General features: G+C 40.5%; 1 protein-coding gene across 1 annotated transcript in view; it reads right to left on the bottom strand.

The window, feature by feature from the left end:
* Window positions 1-14,289: 14,289 nt before the first annotated feature.
* Window positions 14,290-20,650, bottom strand: part of XKRX (XK related X-linked) — a 28,577-nt gene continuing 22,216 nt past the window's right edge. The window contains exon 4 of the transcript XR_007124830.1: window positions 14,290-14,316. The gene's annotated coding sequence lies outside the window, so the exon portion shown is untranslated. The remainder of the gene's footprint in view (window positions 14,317-20,650) is intronic.

Below are 20,650 nucleotides of genomic sequence, written 5' to 3'. Positions count from 1 at the left end.
TTGGTGTACGTAAAGCAATTATAACAAGGCACTCTATAGTTGCTTGCTGCCGGGATGATGATGATCCCTAAGAAAATAGAAGCAGAGGGCCTGAACCCAGTGGTATTTTCTTTTACCACTGGAAAAGAAAGCAAAAATCATTAGAGGCCAACATTATATAAACTTTATAAGATTATGGAACATTTGCCACTCCCGTGTATCTATTAGCTTTATCTCTTGTTTCTCCAGAGTGGTTAGCAGATAAACCTTAAAATAAAATGAGCCTGGGGGCACCTGGTTGGCTCAATCGGTTAAGCATCTGCCTGCGGCTCAGGTCGGGTCCTGGGATGGAGCTCCGCATTGGACTCCCTACTCAGTGGGGAGTCTGCTTCTCCCTCTCCCCCTCCCACTGCTTGTGGTCCCTCTTCTGAGGTCTCTCTCTCTAATAAATAAATAGAATCTTTAAAAAAATTAAATGAGCCTGTATGCTTGGCTTCACATGCTGCAAGGAAGTGGGGGAGGTAGAAAGACTGTGTCTCATTCTGCATTTAGGCTTAGAGAGACTGCTACCAAAAGGAGAGAAAACAGGGGTGTCCCTGTGGCTCCAAGGAAGAAGGAACACAGGGAACAGACCTAGACCTAGAAAGGGGCTTGGGGACTGAGTGATGGCAAGGTTCATGTGCTTCCCTGCCCTCCCTTCATCCCTCATGGGACTGTGGTAAGCATCAAATGAGCTTCTGACAGTGCCTTTTAAGCAGATAAGTGTTACAGAGACATCACGTTAAATTGCAGTGAGTACGTTCATTTTACAACTATTGCATTGGAAAGCTGACCTCAAAACTGTGTTGTTAAAAGATAAACTGAGGCATGTTAAAAATATTGACAGTTTATGTGAACAAAGATCAATTCTCATCAGGCAGTACCAAACCAGAAGTGGTTAGGAGCCCTCCTCTGGCAGGAGCTAGGGGAATAACTCCCGTAAAGAAGGTACAGAAGCAAAGAAAGGAAATTATTGGATGGACTATAGCTTAAAGCCTAGTTGGCTACTTGTGATTGGTTGTCCTCAGGTTTCTATTTCTTAACCTTGAGGCATTTACAGGCAGAGGTTTAAGTTTGTTCATATAGGCCACCAAAGCATTAGAGCCTCCTCAGTCTAATGGCCTCTTCATTTAATTAAATAGTATGTAAGACCTTTCAACTGGGGAACCTGGGTGGCTCAGTTGTTAACTGTCTGCCACTGTCTGTGGCTCAGTTCATGATCCCAGAGTCCTGGGATCCAGTGCGGTGTCCAGCTCCCTGCTCAGAGGGAAGCCTGCTTCTCCTTCTCCCCCTGCTTGTGTTCCCTCTCTTGCCGTCTCTCTCTCTGTCAAATAAACAAATAAAATCTTTAAAAAATTTTTTAAAAACCTGTTCAACTCCTTAAACTCAGTTCAGTGTTTCAATATTGTCAGACCACAGTCAAACTTCCTTTAAGACTGACTGAACAAGTTCTGCCTAGTGCAGGAAGCCTTCTCTGACTGTATCAACAATCACACCACACACCCTCTTTTAATTTTCATAGGAGTTCCTCTTATCTTCCTGCAGCTGCTGAAACATTCTATTGTGATTTTTACCTTGCTCTGAATGAGTCCTGTCTCATCCAGATGGCCCCCTAACTCAGAGCAGAAAGCTTTCTATTCATAGGTGCTCAAAAAATAGTTGTCAAGTGATGGCCTATGGTAGGCAGTATAAATGGCCCCCCAGAGACGTCCACATCCTGATCCCTGGAACCTGTGAATATGTCACCCTATATAGCAAAGGGGAATGAAGGTTGCAGGTAAAATTAAGGATGCTAATCAGGTCACCTTAAAACAGGGAGGTTATTCTGGATCATGCAGATGAGCCTGATGTGATCACAAGGACCCTTAGAAGTGGAAAGAGGAGGAAGAATGGGTCAGAGTTACATAACATGAGAACATGAGCCTCTGTTGCTGGCTTGGAAGTGGATGGAAAGGGCCAAGAGCCAAGGATCGTAGGCAGCCTCCAGAAGCTGGAAAAGGAAGGACATGGGTTCTCCCCCAGAACCTACAGAAAGGAATGCAGCCCTAACAATACCTTGCTTTTTGCTTAGTGAGACCCACTGCAGATTTCTAATATCCAACATGGTAAGCCACCAAGTTTGTAGTACTTTGTTTCAGCAGCAGAGGGAAACTAAGGCAGATGGCAAGAAATGACTTTTCTGTGACTGTATTCAGTGGCCCTGAACTTCCTAGTCAGCCTAAGAAGATAAAGCCTCAAGTTTTCAGGGCTCAAGGTTGAGAGTCTATACTTCCTATTATTAATATAACCTGTGCTATGGGGGAAATGAGTCAGAACTATTTTGAAGCAAAGCAAGATACAAATAATAGATCTTTTTAATAAGGAAAGGTAACTGCTTAAAACAAAGTTTTCAAAAAAAAAAAGTTTTCCCTTGTTGTATTAAAAACATTTAGCTCATTCTGGGGGTAAGGGAACTCTTCCAAAACAGGATGCAAAAATTTGCCCTCCCTTCCAGAAAGCAGGAGATGAGATTATCTAAATTTTGAAAACTGAGCTTTTCTTGCTGTCAGGAAAAGGATTTTTGATTGTTAAAAGTTGGGACTCTGGTTATAGGCTCTTCACTATGGGTTATCAGAAAACAAACCTTGGTTTTCTTGGTAAAGAAAAGAGAACTGGGGGCACCTGGTGGCTCAGTCGGTTGGGTGTCTGCCTTCAGCTCAGGTCATGAGCCTGCTTCTCCCTCTCCTCCCCGCTCTTACTATCTCTGTAGCTATCTCTCAATAAATAAATAAAATCTTAAAAAAGGAAAAAAAAATAGAACTGGGTATGGGATAGAAAGGAGGCATCTTGAGACCCAGGGAGAGGGCACCTGGGTGACTCAGTCGGTTAAGAGTCTGCCTTCGGCTCAGGTCATGATCCCAGAGTCCTGGGATTGAGCCCCACATGAGGCTCCTTGCTCAGCAGGGAATCTGATTTTCCCTGTGACCCTCCCCCTTCTCGCGTGCTCTCTCTCTCTCTCAAATAAATTTAAAAAACCTTTAAAAAAAACAAATAAGGAAGAGAACTGCTGGGTATGTCAGGGAAAGTAGCCCAAATGCTCTGGGGCTCAGTCCTAGAAAGATGTCCCCCCACCTATAGTCAATCAAGTGCACTAAGAGCCATAGCAAAAGGCAAAACCTGTACCCAGAGCCCGTGCCCACCGGTATTCCAGTCTGCATGTGAGTAGGAACATGATTCCATTCTGCCCAGGGCTTTACCAGCCAACCACCCTGTGGGAGGAAGCAATGCCTGGAACTCAGTAAGATTTTTTTTAATTGTGGTGAAATACACCCTAACCTAAAATTCGCCATTTTAACCATTTTAAAATGTACAGCTTAGTGGCATGTAGTACATTCACAACGTTGTACAACCATTACCAGTCTCTGCCATCATTTCACAATGTATACAAGTATCAAATCATCATCATGTGTACACCTAAAAGGGATCTGTTATATGTCAATTATACCTCAGTTGAAAAAAAAAAAAAAAAGATTTCTCTCTGTCACCAACCACTTTTCCAGGAGAATATCTTCCCACAGTACCCACAAGCACCACTTGTTGGAGCTCCTCATCCAAGAATCTCTTATGCTCCTACAAATCTTGCTGGTTATGGCAAGGATACAAAGTCCCAATCTGCTCTTTGCCCAAGCCGTTTCTCAGAATTTTATTTGCAGCAAGCAGCCTTGAGAGATGAGGTAATATCTCCCCACAGATTAAAAAGTCAGCTTTCTTCTGCTTGCTATAAAGCAGCAAATCCCCCAAGCTGAGTGTTCCTTGGCCACAAAGCAAACCCATTCCATGCATAGCATCTGCCTGCCCTACCCTAATCTGTTTACACCTCCCCTGTATGACTTGAGAGGCATGAGGAAACCCACATGAAGCTTGTGCTACTTGCTGTGCTATGGGGAATAAAGTCCAATGTCTCTGACCCAGGAATCTCAGGTCTTTGCCAGCATCCATGATACCTGCCATCTCACTTATTAGCCTATAAATAAGGAAAAATCCTGGACTCTTCAGTTCTTTTTTTAAAGATTTATTTATTTGACAGAGAGAGAGAGAGCATGAATGGGGGTCAGAGGCAGAGGGAGAGGCAGACTCCCAACTGAGCAGGGAGCCCAAAGTGGGGCTCCATCCCAGGACCCAGAGATCATGACCTGCGCTGAAGGCAGACGCTTAACTGACGCCACCGAGGCATCCCGTTGATCATTCCATTCTTGACACTATATCTATAAGCCTTAGATATCTATTAGGGTAGTAAGGATGAGCATACACATCTCTTCTGGGACAGAATGTGAACAGAGCAAACTTAAACCCTAGGGCTGGAACACAACATTTGGTATTTTAAAATGTCTCTCTATGAAATATTATTTAACCATTGAGGGCTTGCATATTTTTCTGTGTCTTCTTAAAAATTTATTTATTATTGCCTGACAATTTGATCTTTTAGATTTCACTTTTATCTGTTTGTCATCTATATAAGATTCAAATGATATATTTATTTTGTATACAAGAACCTAGCTCAATTTTTCAAAATTTTAATATCTAATCTGAACATTCTTTGGATGTTACAATGTGAAAGTCAATGAAGTTTGTGGCCACCTTATAAAAAATTATTATTGAGGTGCCTGGGTAGCTCAGTTGGTCAAGCCTCTGACTCTTGATTTCAGCTGAGGTCATGATCTCAGGGTCATGAGATCAAGCTCTGTGTTGGGCTCCACGCTGAGCAGGGAGTCTGCTTGAGATTTTCTCTTCCTCTCTCTCTTGTTCTCACTCTCCCTCTGCCCCTCCACCCACCTGCATGTACTCAAGTGCTCTCTTGTGCGCTCTCTCTAAAATAAATAAAAACTTTTTACTTATTTTTTTTAAGATTTTATTTATTAGATAGAGAGAAAGCATGAGCAGGAGCAGGGGAGAAGCAGACTCCCCACTGAGCAGGGAGCCTGATGCAGGGTTTGTTCCCAAGACATTGAGATCATGATCTGAGCCAAGGGGAGACACTTAACTGACTGAGCCACCCAGGCACCCCTATTTTCAGGTGTATTTTCTCTGTTATTTTTATGGATTACTTTCCCTCTCATCTCTATGCTGTCTCTGTTCTCTCACCAATGTTCTTGAGAATAGAATTTGACTGACTGAGACTTTCTTACACTATAGGCCAGATGTGTGTGGTTGCTGGGCATTCTGTTGGATGGATTGCCTACCCTTGGGTTATGTTATCATCCAATCAGTTAATGTAACTATTAGTGCAGGACATGGCCACTAAAGCAGGAGGAGCATATGAAAACACTACAGATATGGCATAAGTAGAACAGACAATCACTTACCTCTCTAATATGAAAAATTATCTCTTGAGGAGCCCATTTTTATTCCTATAAATGGACATGAGAATAAGTCATATAGAGGCACCTGGGTAGCTCAATATTTTAAGTGTCTGCCTTCCACCCAGGTCATGATCTCAGACTACTGAGATCGAGCCCCAGTTTGGACTTTCTACTCAGTGGGAAGTCTGCTTCTCCCTCCACACTCTGTCTCTGTCAAATAAATAAATAAATAAAATCTTTTCAATTTTTTTTTAAAAAGAGAGAATAAGCCATGTAAAATACTCTGTGCTGTAAGTTGAAGGCTAAATCAATCGTTTTTAAATAGTTTTAATTCTACCAAAATGAAGAAATTTAAGAAAAACTATTGGGTGAAATACTGGGTAAACAGTATGAGGATTCTTTTTTTTTTCCCCTCACTGTTAACCAAAACGCTTTAATTACTTTACAACTTTCATGTATGATATGAAGTCTGTAATTGCTTGAAATTCTCACCTGGTTCTTGTAAAGAGTGCAGGCTACACTTTGAGTCTTCATCATCAGAAAGGATACCTAGTTATTCATTGGCCCACTGGGAAGGATCTGAATATGGAAAGTGACCCAGCACAAGATCCGAGTCATCCGCAAAATGCAAGGGAGTCCAAAACCACATGATCGTACTGAAGAACTCTGCCGGGGTCACCTGAGGTCTGGTCAGCAGGGGAAACTGTGTCTATCATGGCTCGATATGCACACCACCGCCGGCAAGACGGACTCCACCGCCTTCTGCTGCCATGGAGCCATGATAGCTCGTCATTTGACAGTTTCGTGGTTCCACTTCAAAAATAAGACAATGTTGTTTTTAATGAGACCAGCACAGATGAGAGGTAGAATAGAAAATATAAGTAGGTCAGGTAGTCAGTCTCCTATGGTGTATAATATTTTGAGAAATTCAAAATTATAGTGCTCCTCGCCACCCCACTAAAAAAATAGCATTTTAATTAGTCTGTTACAGGGCAGAAAATTCTTACTATTGCTTAAATTGCATTGTTACCTTGTGCTGGTGGGGGAGTGGGTGGGGTTGGTCTTCTGCTCAAGAGAGAAAAAAGTAACTAATCAAGAAGCCACTATCACCAGCTATTCATTATATTTTCACAGAGGGCAGGTTCCAGAGAGAAAAGTACCTAAGACAGGTAAATTTGAAGGCAAGGTCGAAACAGAAAGATCTGTAACTGGGGCTTCTGGCAAAAAAAAGAGGGGGCTGGTAGTTAAAATAGGGTATGGTAATAGAGAGCTTTAGAAAATGGGTACCTTTAGTGTTTGGAGGTGGGCTGAGCCATAAGTGAGTGCCTAACAGGGGAAGCTTGAACACTCACTTGATCTACTTTATAATGCCCTCTCCAGATCTGCTGAATCAGAATTTTCATTTTAATAGGATCACCAGGTGGTTCATGTGCACATTACATTTGAGAAGTATTGCTTTAAGGGGTCTGCAGCCCACAAGGGCTCACATAACCATTGATTTAAGCAGTTTTGGAAAAAAATTAAATGGGAAAAAGCTGGAAATTGATCTCACAAAATTGTCTAATTAAATTCCTTCTCCCTTTATTTGAGAAATTTGTCTTTTAAGAAATAGTTCAGAAACTAAATCTCCTTCGCCTCTGCTTGAATCTTCCCAGATCACAAACCACAAACGATCCCCTTTTTTATTACAGGAGAAGTATAAGTTTAGGTGAATAAACCTCAAAGATTCCGGTTAGAGTCCTCTTATGACCGTTAAGGAAATATGAAAACAAACAATAGACAAAAGCCCCCAAGAGACTTTGTTTAACTATCACTTTATCTTAGCACCTGTCATAGCTCATACAGCCCAGAGTGGGGTGGCAGGTGGGAGGTCATTAGTTTGAACCTTTGCAAGTCAGAGCTCAAAATGTACAATTTTTTAAAAAAGCTTTGGGGAATAAAATACAGCCATTGCTCTGACTTAAGGCTCTAGCATTTAGGTATCTCAATTAGAAGTCAGCTTGGTTCCTTGGTCTTTTCTGAGCAAGTTGATCTAATGAAAGGGGTCCCCTTTTTTTCCTAATAAGCAGCCCAGCCACACCCATAAATGTGTGCCTGCTGGACCTGAAAATAACTAGCCAGGCTGGAGAGAGAGCAGGAAGTGGACAATCTTTGAGGAAAGATTGAAAAGGTGCCTCTGCCTTGGAGCTGACCTTTCTTCAGTCTGTATTTTTGCTACCCTCAGGTTATTTCCTGGTAGTCCAAGCAGAGGGAAAACAGGTAACTCTGGGAGAGGGGAGTAATATTATTTTATTGTTTTATAATTGATTTCTTACAGAAGATTAGTTCATTCCAAAGTGGGAGTTGTATGTGAATATCTTGAGGATTATCTTGGGATAAGTTCCATTTTCTTAGGGAAAACTTGATTCTACTGGGCTTTCCAGAGACTATATCAGATAATCTCAAAGTGAGCATTTGCCCATTCAATGTTCATGCAACAAACATTTCTTATATACTTACTTTCTAACAGTGTTATGTGTTGATGACATAGCAGTAAATAAGATGAACAAGCTCTTTGTCCTCATGGAACTTATATTCTGATGGGAGGGAGAGATTTTTTTAAAAGTAAAAATAAATCTAATAAATCTATTTCAGGTAGAGATGGGTGCTACAACAAAAACTGAAAGAGGTAAGGGAATAGAGAATGGTGTGTGTGTGTGTGTGTGTGTGTGTGTGTGATGGAGGGGCTATTTTAGATAAGGTGATCAGGGAAAGCTTTTTTGAGGGGACGACATATGAGATGACACTTGTATGCTGAGAAGGGAACAGTCATGTTTCTTTGGGGTTCTAGACAGAAGGACTAATATGTATAAAGTACCCGAGATGGAAACGAGCTTGGTATGCTAGACGAACGGAAAGAAGGCCAATATTATGAGTTGAGTTGTGTCTCAAAAAATTCATATGTTGAAGGCATAACCCCCAGTTAACCCACATGTGACCTTATTTAATGTAGTTAAGACGAAGTGGTCCTGGAGTACAGTGGGCTTTTTATACCATGTGACTGCTGTCCTAATAAAAAGGGAGAAATTGAAACCCAGACATGCACACACAGAGAACACCATATAAAGATGAAGGCAGAGATCAGGGAAATGCTTCTAGAGGCCAAGGAATACCCAAGATTGCCCCCTCCCTCCCAAGACCCCAGGAGCTAGGGGGACAGGAATGGAACAGATTCTTTTTCATAGCTCTCAGAAGGAGCAAACCCTGCCAATACCTTGATCTCAAACTTGTAGCCTACTGAAGTGTATGACAACACATTTCTGCTGGTTAAGCCACTCATCGCACTTGGTTTTGGCAGCCTAGCAAACTGATACAGCCAGCGCTGCTGAGAAAAATCGGGAATAGGTATTAAGAGTGGAGGTCCAAGAGGTAAATAAAAGTCCGATTATCTAGGGCCTTGCAGGCCTTTGCAAATGTGTTGCGAATGGACCTAAACCTAGTGTTTTGGGTATATTGAGGTAACCTCTGAAAATTTGAGGTAAGTGAGGGCTGTAGATCACCTCCCATACAACCTCCTTACTTCTGTATATTATAAGGAAGGTAACTGTCAGGTGGAATTCTATGACATATACAGTTACTAGCAATTAGGGACTGAAACAGTCAGTACTTTGTCTCTGACCTTTAGGAACTCCAGCAAGTTCCTCCCATGAAGGAGTTACTGAAACAAATAGCTTCATCAAATGGTAGGTAACAGGATCTGCCCATCTTCTGGGTGAAGCAGGAAAATCTTCTCTCAAGTGGTATATATTAGTTATCTATTGCTGGGCTACAAATTACTCCCCAAAATTTAGTGCCTTAAATCAACAAACATTTATTATCCCACATAGTTTCTATGTATCATGAATCTGGAAGCATCTTAGTTGGGTGATTCTGGCTGACAGTCTCTCATGAGGTTTGGAGTCAAGATGGTAGTCGTCTGAAGGCTTGAATAGGCTAGGGTATATCCTTCTAAGGTGGTTTACTCTTATGCCTAAAAAGTTAGTGTTAGGCATTGGCAGATCTCAGTTCCTTACCACATGTTATAAGAACATGAAAGTTCAGGGCAATGATCCAAGATAGGGTAAGACAGAAGCTGCAATATCTTTTCTAACCTAGCCTTGGAAGTCACACTCTGGCATTTCCATAATATCTTAGTGGTTACACAGTTGTCTCTACTCCGTGTGTGAAGGAACTACTCAAGGAAGGAAGCACTGTGGACCATCTGGCCAGCCGGCTACTACATAGCAGGATAGAGAACTCCACAGAGTCCAAGGCAAAGACTTCCACTCTGAAGAGTGTGGAGCTGTTGGGCAGACTTGCCAGATTTTTAGACTCTCTTCATACAAGGGTGGTAGGACCTAGACATTATTTCTAGACACTCCACATATTTTGAACACAATACATTTCACCAGTGAAATGATACTTTTTATATCTCTTACACTTATTAATGGAGTCTATGGTGCAAGATTTCCTCGGGTCCTGTGGATAGAATTCAGGGGGACTGTGGACTTTGATGGGAAAAATCATGCTTTTTTTTTTTTTTTTTTTGACAGAGAGAGATCACAAGTAGGCAGAGAGAGAGGGGGAAGCAGGCTCCCTGCTGAGCAGAAAGCCCAATGCAGGGCTCGATCCCAGGACCCTGAGATCATGACCTGGGCCGAAGGCAGAGGCTTAACCCACTGAGCCACCCAGGCACCCCTATGCCTTTATTTTTATCGATTTCTAACTGAATATAGTCAACAAACCACAGTCTTATTAGCAGTAACTGAGACTTTGTCATCAACACATATCAAAAATTTTTTCACATCACATTACAGCTGTTGCACTTATCTCAAAAGTTCATTTATGTTCATCACTATTTCAAAACTATGGTAATTATTATAGCTACAGCTAGCTCTTGTTATTTGCTGGGTTAGCAAAAAGCATATGTATTAATATGTCAAAATTATATCTTTAATATTTTGACAATTGCTTTACAACACAATTGGTCTTATTTATAATCTTATGTGTTTTATCTTGTGCATTACAAACACGTCTCTCATTTCTCCAAAGAAGACATACAAATGGCCAACAGACACATGAAAAAATGCTCAACATCACTTGGCATCAGGGAAATACAAATCAAAACCACAATGAGATACCATCTCATACCAGTCCAAATGGCTACAATTAACAAGTCAGGAAATGACAGATGTTGGCTGACAGATGTTGGCGAGGATGTGGAGAAAGGGAACCCTCCTACACTGTTGGTGGGAATGCAAGCTGGTACAGCCTCTCTGGAAAACAGTATGGAGGTTCCTCAGGACATTAAAAATAGAGCTACCCTTCAACCCAGCAATTGCACTACTAGGTATTTACCCCAAAGATACAAATGTAGTGATCTCAAGGGGCACCTGCACCCTACTGTTTACAGCAGCAATGTCCAGAATAGTTAAACTATGGGAAGAGCCCAGGTTTCCATCAACAGATGAATGGAAAAAGAAGATGTAGTATATATATGTATACACACACACACACACACACACACACACACACACACACACACGATGGAATATTATGCAGCCATCAAAAAGAATGAAATCTTGCCATTTGCAACGACGTGGATGGAAGTAGAGGGTATTATGCTAAGTGAAATAAGTCAATCAGAAAAAGATAATTATCATATGATCTCATTCATAAGTGGAATTTGAGAAAACAGAGGATCACAGGGGAAGAGAGGAAAAAGTAAGACAAGATGAAACCAGAGGAGACAAACCATTGGAGAGACTCTTAATCATAGGAAACAAAGTGAGAGTTGCTAGAGACGAGGGAGTTGGGGGAATGGGGTAGCTGACTGATGGACATTAAGGAAGGCATGTGATGTAATGAGCACTGGGTATTGTATAAGACTGATGAATCACAGGCCTGTAGCTCTGAAACCAATAATACATTACATGTTAATTAGTTGAATTTAAATTTAAAAAGTAAAAGTAAAATAAAAAGATGTCTCTGGAAAGGGCTCACCAGTTGGCCAAAGAGGCCCATGGCACAAAGAAAGTTTAAATACTCCTGCTTTACCACAAGTTCAGATAGGAAAAGATGAACATCTGGGTGTAGCTGCCATTGGGTTAAGGATACCTGAGTAGGATCTTTTATCTTTTTTAAAGATTTTATTTATTTGTCAGAGAGAGCACAAGCAGGGAGAGCGGCAGGCAGAGGGAGAAGCAGGTTCCCCGCTCAGCAAGGAGCCGGATGTGGGACGATTCCAAGACCCTGGGATTCAGGACCTGAGCAGAAGGCAGAGGCACAACAGACCGAGTCACCCAGGTGGCCCCACCCATTCCCAGTAGAATCTTTTAAGTGCTAACTAAACACTCCTGAGTGTCTCTCCCTGAATAGGATAATTCAAATGTTAATCACCCCCCAGAGTGTGGATTAAAACTAATTTACAATGAGTTCTGTAAATTGTTTATAAGTATGAAAAATGTTGCCTGTTTCTCCTCCACTCCAAAATATATATTAACATGTTTACCTGGAATGTATTTTAGTTATTTTTGTATATTGTAAGCAGAAGCCTGCACATTTTGTATCTTGTGCTTTCTCTTTCGTAGGACATATGCAGTGTGATTCAGTTGTTTTCCAGCATTTTTTTGTGCTGACCTAGGAATGTTGGTCATATCAAACATTGAATGTTAAAATGTCTGCTCTTTTAATTAAAATCAACTTTTTAAAAAAGATGTATTTATTTATTTGACAGAGAGCACAAGCAGGCAGAGGGGCAGGCAAAGGGAAAGGGAGAAGCAGGCTCCTCCCTGAGCAGGGAGCCTAATAAGGGGCTGGATCCCAGGACCCCAGGACCATGACTGGAGCCAGACGCAGACACTTAATCCACTGAGCCACCCAAGTGCCTCTAACTAAAATTAATTTTTAAATGTTTATAGGAATATGTGCTATAAGGTGATCTGAAATTTGTAGTATTTTTGTCATGAGCTGTACTGTGTCTGATTACTGGAATGTAATAAAAATAGTTATGGTGACTATGATAGTGTGTTTAAAAAAAAAACCCAAAATAAATATTAAATCCACCCCTTCTTCCTACCTCCACTGCCCCCACCTAGACCAGTATTTCAAAAGGCCATTTTATAGCTTGATATCCCACTTCATTAAATCATTGATTCTATGAATCCACGACGTCATAGATTGTAAGACCCATCATTCTTTTGTGCACCAAGAAAGAAATACTGCTTTCATTTAAGCTATGTCATGCCATTAATAGTACATTCACCCCAATTTTAGAGGTGATAAAACCTGAAAAAATGTATCTTCAAATAAATAAGGTATATTGCACAGCTGATACTGAAGTGTTTTGAAGTAAATCATAGACAATAGAAAACATTGCACATACACAATATAACATAGAAAGGAGTTGGAATTTTATTTTAAATGTGATAGAAAGCAGTTTTGAGCAGGGAAGTGTTAGGATCTGTCTTCTATTTTTTAATAAGTACACTCTGGTACTGATGCAAAGGACAAATTTTGAGAGAGGGGGCTGTGACCAGAGTGGATTGGTTTAGGGTCAAGACAGTTGAGGTAGGAAGAAAGGGTAGAGTCAGGACATATTTTGAACAGAAGGAACCAGCAATGTTTATTCACACCGATAAATAATTTATACAACTCACTAAGCAAAAACAAAATATTGCTACAATATCTTAATAATTCCCAGAGTTGTTGGGGCGCCTGGGTGGCTCAGTGGGTTAAGCCGCTGCCTTCGGCTCAGGTCATGATCTCAGGGTCCTGGGATCGAGCCCCGCATCGGGCTCTCTGCTCAGCAGGGAGCCTGCTTCCTCCTCTCTCTCTACCTGCCTCTCTGCCTGCTTGTGATCTCTCTCTGTCAAATAAATAAATAAAATCTTTAAAAAAAAAATAATTCCCAGAGTTGTTAATGGTTGTTTTGGCATTTTTTTTAAGGTTTGATTTATTTGAGAGAGAAATAGCGAGAGAGAGGACACGAGCCGGGGCTGCAGGGAGGTGGGTGGCGGGCGGCAGGGAGAGGGAGAAACAGGCTCTCCCCACGGAGCAGGGAGCCGCCGGAGCCCCGGGAAGCAGGGCCCAATCCCAGGACACGGGAAACACAACCCCAGCCAAAGGGAGACGCTCAACCCAATGAGCCACCCAGGCGCCCCTGTTTTGGCATTTATTTTTTTAAGATTTTACCTATTTATTTGAGAGAGGTGAGAGGCAGGGGCAGACTCCCCGATGAACAGGGAGTACCACCCTGGACTTGATCTCAGGACCCCGGGATCATGACCTAAGCTGACCTAAGCTTAACTGACTGAGCCACCCAGGTGCTCCTATTTTGACATTTATTAACTCGGTACTGTGGGGTGTCTGTAACTTCCAGAAGCTCTGCCAATCCCTAATTAGCTGCAGCTAGTTCGACCTCCAGGCGCCAGGACTTCACTTCATTGTAAAGAAAGCAGCATATCAAATTAAGTAATCTTGGGACATGAGTGTCTGGCAACAGCAGCCCCTTGTGTTAGTCTTCCCCAGGAACATCGACATTCTGGCATGGGTGTTTTGTTTTTTTACGCTTTTATTTAAATTGCACTTAGTGAGCAGACAGTGTAATATTAGTTTCAGTGTACAACAGAGTGAGTCCACACTTCTATAGAACATCTTGTGCTCCTCACAAGTGCGCTCCTTTAATCTGCATTAAAATAAAAAGTAAGTATGTGTTTCAGTCTTCATGGGCTGCCTTCACAAAACAACACAGACTGGGTGGCTTAAACAACAGAAATTTCTCTTCTCACAGTTCTGGAGGCTGGAAGTCCACGATTAAGGTGCCCTCAGGATTGGTTTCTGGTGAGAGCTCTCTGCCTGGCTTGCAGAGAGATACCTTCTCCCTCTACCATCCTCATGTGGCCTTTCCTCTTTGCACACAGAAACAGGAAGTGAGAGAGAGCTAGAGGAGGGAGAGAGGGAAAGAGGGGGGGGAAGACAGGGAGAGAGAGAACTGTGGTGAGAACTGTGGTGTCTCTTCCTCCTTTTTTTAGATTTTTATTTATTTATTCGAGAGAGAGTGAGAGAGAAAGCGCGCGCGCGCACACACACACACACACACACACACACACACACGAGTGGGGGAGGGGCCAGGGAGAGGCAGACTCCCCGCTGAGCAGGGACCCCCCCCCCCCCTCCAAATGCGGGCTTGATTCCAGGACCCTGGGATCATGACCTGAGCTGAAGGCAGACACTTAACCGACTGAGCCACCCAGTGCCCCCTCTCTTCCTCCTCTTTTAAGGACACCAGCCCTACTGGATTAAGGTCCCATTCATATAATCTCACTTAATGTTTTTTACCTCCTTATAGGCCCTATCTTAAATACAGTTGCATTGGGGGAGCGATTAGGGCTACAACGTAAGATTCAGTTCATAATATCAGTCTTCAGAATATGTACTAGGGAAATAATGTGAAGTACAGAAAAAAGGTTTATTAATCAAGAGGTTCATTGTTCATTGAAGCATTAGCTATAGTGCCTCCCACCAAAAGGAAACAGTCTAAATGCTCAATAGCAGAAAATAGTCAATTATAGTATACTACATTAGTGGAACATTACAGAGCTCTTTCAAAGAATGTAACAGGAAAATGTATATGCTATAAGTTAATGGAGAAAAAAAACAAGCTACAGTGTAATCACTGTTATGTAAAATTTGGCATGTAAAGACACCTGAAAGGAAACATAGCAACATATTAAGTGTGGCTATCGATAAGTGAGTTTCTTCATTAGTTTGTTTATTTTTATTTTTCTGAAGTTGCTAAAATTTTATAATGAGCATGCATTGCTTTTTTGTTTTATTTTTATCAAATTTCTACATTATAATTTATAGAGTTAAATAGTTCTGTGAGTTTTGTTATGAAAACAGTGCTCTCTTTTTCTTTCCCCATAATTTCCCTTTTCTCACAGGGGCAAGAGCTTTCAACTCTTTTAGCTGATTCTTTCGGTATTTACCTTGGTTCTCTAAATAACATTATTTTATTGCTACTTCTTTAAGTTTCTGACATTGTCTATTGACCTACCTACCCACACACCCTGCTCCCCACTGCACCCAAAGACTCGTCATCTCCCTATATTCTTCCAATATGGGCATGTCGTAATTTGGTTGGACTACTATTCAGTGTTTATAGTTGGTCCAGTAAACTTTATTCATAGCTGAGCCATGAAGTATCACAAATAACTTTTCTTTACTCACACAACTTAGTGTTTTTTCCTGGAGCTAATATTTTTTTTCTTTAAATAGTTTTCTATTTACTTAGCAGAAATTCAGTTTTAAACTCCTCATCAGTTACTTCCATCTCCTTAATGTGTTCAGGGTTATCAGATATCACAGATATCTCTTCTAATCCTTTGTGACCTGAATGAGCTTGTCACCCTCTATTTCTTCCTGATGTGCAGTTGTCACCCTCAAACCTCCCTTCACCATAATTCTGGAGCTTCTTTTTTGGCTCTTTCTTATGCTGGATCCTTTCCCCAGTAAACCAAACCTTTCCTCTTTCTTGGTTTTAAAATCTTGTTTTAACCAAGAGGTGCATGAGGATTAAATTTTTGGTAAACTTTGCTTGTCTGCAAAAGTCTTTATTCTATCCTTACACTTGATTGACAGCTTGGCTGGTATAGAACTCAAGGTTGAAAGTAATTATTCTTCAAAATTTTGAAGACATTTCTAATTATGTCCTAGTATACATTGTTAATATTACAAAATCCAAAGCCATTCTGATTCTTGATCCATTATATGTGACCTGCTTTTACCATTGGGAGCTTGTAGAATCTCCCTTTTAACCCAATGTGGACACATTTTATGAAGGTGTGTCTTGGTGTGGGTCCATTTTCATTGCTCATGGGATCTTTCGACCTGGAAATTCATGAACTTCAGTTTTGAGGAAAATTTCTGGAATTAATATATTAAAAACTTTATTCCCTTCATTTTGTCTTCTCCTCTCTGACTAGAACACCTATTATTCAGATATGGGACTCCTTTTTTTCCTATATGATTCAAAATGCAAATGCATAAAACAATTATAAATCTACATAAGCAAAACACAATGTATAGAGATAATTTGTGACAATGACACCATAAAGAGGGGATGATGGGGCTGCATAGGAGCAGAGTTTTTGTATACTATTGAAACTCACTTAGTATTAATTCAAACTTATTTGTTATAAAGTTAAGATGATAATTGTAATCCCCAGGATAACTACTAAGAAAAAAAACTAAAAAACAAAATACAGAAAAAGAAATGAGAAGAGAATCAGATAAGTATACTATAAAATATCAAACACAATATCCATAAAGTAAATGGAATGAACTCACCAATTAAAAGGTAGGGATTGGCAGAGTGGATAAAAAAAAAAAAAAACATGATCCAACTATATGTTGTTTACAAGAGACTCACTTTATTTGTTTTTCCAAGTAGGCTCCACACTCAGCACAGAGCCTAACACGGGGCCTGAATTCACAAACCTGAGAACTCACAAGACCTGAGCCAAGATCAAGAGTCGGATACTCAACCAACTGAGCCACCCAGACACCCCACAAGAGACTCACTTTAAGTTAGAAGACACAAATAGGTTGAAATAAAAAGGATGGAAAAATATTTCACTCTAATAATTACAAAATGAGAGCTGGGAAGGCTAGACTAATATTAGACAAAAAAGACTTTAAGATCAACAATTGCTACAAGACACAAAGAACATTATATATTAACAAAGTGGTTTACCCATCTAGAAGATATAAAACTTATAAACCTTTATGACTAACAACAGAGACCTCAAAATATATGAAATGAAAACTAACATAAATGGAAGGGAAAAATAGTTCTACAATAATAGTTGGAGATTTCAACTGGCGCCTCCTGACAGGGCACGGGAGAAGAATGAGGCACAAACAAGTCAGCTGCAAGAAAAAGGGAGCAGGGATGACAGTAGTAAAGACTGTCGCCCCAAACAACTCCTCAGTCTCTTATTTATTTATTTATTTATTTATTTATTTATTTATTTATAAAAGATTTTATCTATTTATTTGACAGATCACTAGTAGGCAGAGAGACAGGCAGAGAGAGAGAGGAAGGGAAGCAGACTCCCCACTGGGCAGAGAGCCCGATTCGGGGCTCTATCCCAGGACCCTGGGATCATGACCCTAGCCGAAGGCAGAGGCTTTAACCCACTGAGCCACCCAGGCGCCCCCTCAGTCTCATATTTATTAGGAAGTGAGTAACAACCAACAAAGAAGCTGGAGTAGATTACACATTGACCATGAGTCGTGTAGATACGTAAGAAGAAAGGCAAAATACGTCTGGTCACGTAGTACATGACCTACAGTGAACAAGCCCAAACTAAAGGATTGTTTAACTGCTGATGCTCTCTGGGGAAGGGGGGATAATGGAAAAATGAAGCAGGCGGCATTCTGCCCTAAGTGAGCCGGGCATCCCCAGCAGCTCAGCTTCAAGGACATACATCGTCCTCTCCCCCAGAGGCCTGTTGCCAGTACATGTTTTTTCTTAAGGCTATATCTAAGCATGCTTGGTAACTAGTATAATTTCTCATGGGTTATATTTTAAGCAGTACCTTGTTCTGAGGGACGGTTACATTCAATACCCCACTTTTAATAATGGGGAGAACAACTAGACAGGAGACCAGTAAAGAAACAGAGGACTTAAACAGCATTATAAACCACCTAAACCTCTGAGAAATATATAGAACATCCACTCAACAACAATAGAATACACATTCTTCAGAAGTACACATTTTTCAGAATAGGTCATATGTTAGGTCACAAAACAAATCTCAATAAGTTTTAAATGATCAAAATCATACAAAGTATCTTATCTAATTAGATGTGGAAACTAAAAGTTATAAAAAAAAGGAAAACTGGAAAATTGATAAATATTTGGAAATTAAACAACACACTCTTAAACAACCAATAGGTCAAAGAGAAATTACAAGTGAAATTAGAAAACACTTTGAGACAAATGAAAATTAAAATATAATCTACCCAGACTTATGGAATGCAGGAAATACAATGCAAAGAGGGAAAATTATAGCTGTAAATAATTATATTTTAAAAAAGAAGATTCTGGGGTGCCTGAGTGGCTCAGTCATTAAGCGTCTGCCTTCCACTCAGGTCATGATCCCAGGGTCCTGGGATCAAGCCCTGCATCAGGCTCCCTGCTCAGCAGGAGGCCTGCTTCTCCCTCTCCCACTCCCCCTGTTTGTGTTCCCTCTCTCAGTCTCTGTCAAATAAATAAATAAAATCTTTTTTAAAAAAGATTCTAAATCAATAACCTTAGCTTTACACCTTAAGGAACTAGAAAAAGAAGAGCAAGTTAAACCTAAAGTTAATAGAAGGAAGGAAATAAATATTAGAGTGAAAACAAAATAGAGAACAGAGAAACAATGAAGGGGATTGACAAGATCAAAAGTTGGTTCTTTTAAAACAACAAAATTGCCAAGCCTTCAGGCTAGACTGACAAAAAAAAAAAAAAAAAACTAAGAGAGAGGGTTCAAATCACTAAAATCACAAGTTAAAGTGGGGACATTACAACCAACTATATAGAAAATTGAAAGAATTGTAAGAGTATTTAATGAACAATTATAGGCAACAAATTAGATGACATAGATGAAATGGACAAGTTCCTAGAAACACACAAACTACAAAACTGACTCAAAATGCTATAGGAAATATGAACATACCTATAACAAGTAAAGATATTGAATCAGTAATCAAAATCCTCCCAACAAAGAAAAGACCTGGACCAAACTGTCATAAACCTGAGAATGCTAAGGGAGATGTGACAGTTAAATGTTATGTGGTATCCTGGGTGGGATCCTGGGACGTAAAGGGCATTAGTAAAAAGCTACTGAAATCTGAATAAACTATGGAGTTTAATTAATAACAGTGTACCAATATTGGTTTCTTAGTTGTGAAAAATATATCATAGCACTGTAAGATATTAAGAAGACAGGAAAATAAGTGAGCGGTATATGAGAACTCTGTATTATCTTTGCAATTTTTTGTAAGTCTAAAATTGGTCTAAAATAAAAACTTTCTTGAAAAATGACCACATTGGATTGAAGCATATCAAACATATAAAAATATATGAGTTCATAATGATGCTAAGGGCAAGAAACCTTTGTTGATCATTACTGGAGATTGCTAAGACATCAGCTTACTACTCAGAACACTGATAAAGAGGGGGGAAAATGCAGCTTTTATCCTGCCTTTCCTGTATGAATTGTGTCTCAAAGTAAGCAACAGCTGATTAGAGGGAATTCTTATTTATGGAAGAATTCCAGCTAATAAACATGGAAGAAACGTTAGCATTAGAAAAATCATTTTGCGATTCCATAATAAAATAACGGATCTAGGTGATGATTATTAGGTAAAAGTTTGATGGAAGTCTTTAGAATGGGGAGATAAGCTGGCATCATCTGAACTCTACTGACCAATTTTAGCATCAGTCAAAATGAGATATGCAGACATAATGCACTTCATGGGATGCAGGAGGAATTAAATAGCACCATCCATCAGATATCATGTCTAAAAATTGACACTGATTCTACTCAAACCTCTCAATCTATTGGTTCATAGGAAATACAGTGGACAGAGGAGCAAGTTAAACAATATCATAAGGAAGCAGTTGGCTAAATCCAGAGTGCAGGACAGTCTACAGAAAAAATGACCCAGTTTCTTCAACAACTCAGTGACAAAAAAGGAGGGGGGTGGTAGCAGACAATTATAAAATAAGAGACACTTAAAAAATCGATTAACCAAGTGCAGTGGGTGGATCTTGTTCGGATCCTGATCTGAATAAGTCAGCTGTAGAAAGACATCTTGAAAACAATTGAGAAAATTTGAATATGAACTACGAATTAAGAAATTAGGGGTGCCTGGGTGGCTCAGTCAGTTAACCATCTGCCTTCAGCCCAGGTCATGATGCCAGGGTCCTGGGACTGAGTTCCACCTCGGGCTCCCTGCTCGATGGGGAGTCTGCTTCTCCCTCTCTCTCTGCCTGCCTCTCCCCCTGCTTGTTCTATCTCGCTCTCTCTGTCAAATACATAAAGTCTTTTTAAAAAGGAATTAAGAAATTAGTATCCGGGGCGCCTGGGTGGCTCAGTGGGTTAAAGCCTCTGCCTTCGGCTCAGGTCATGATCCCAGAGTCCTGGGATCGCGCCCCACGTCGGGCTGTCTGCTCCGCAGGGAGCCTGCTTCCTCTTGTCTCTCTCTGCCTGCCTCTCTGC

This window comes from Lutra lutra, chromosome X (assembly GCF_902655055.1).
Source record: "Lutra lutra chromosome X, mLutLut1.2, whole genome shotgun sequence".
Taxonomy (NCBI): Eukaryota; Metazoa; Chordata; class Mammalia; order Carnivora; family Mustelidae; genus Lutra; species Lutra lutra.
Note: the sequence above shows the minus strand (reverse complement) of the source record. Positions and strands in the feature narration are given on the sequence as shown.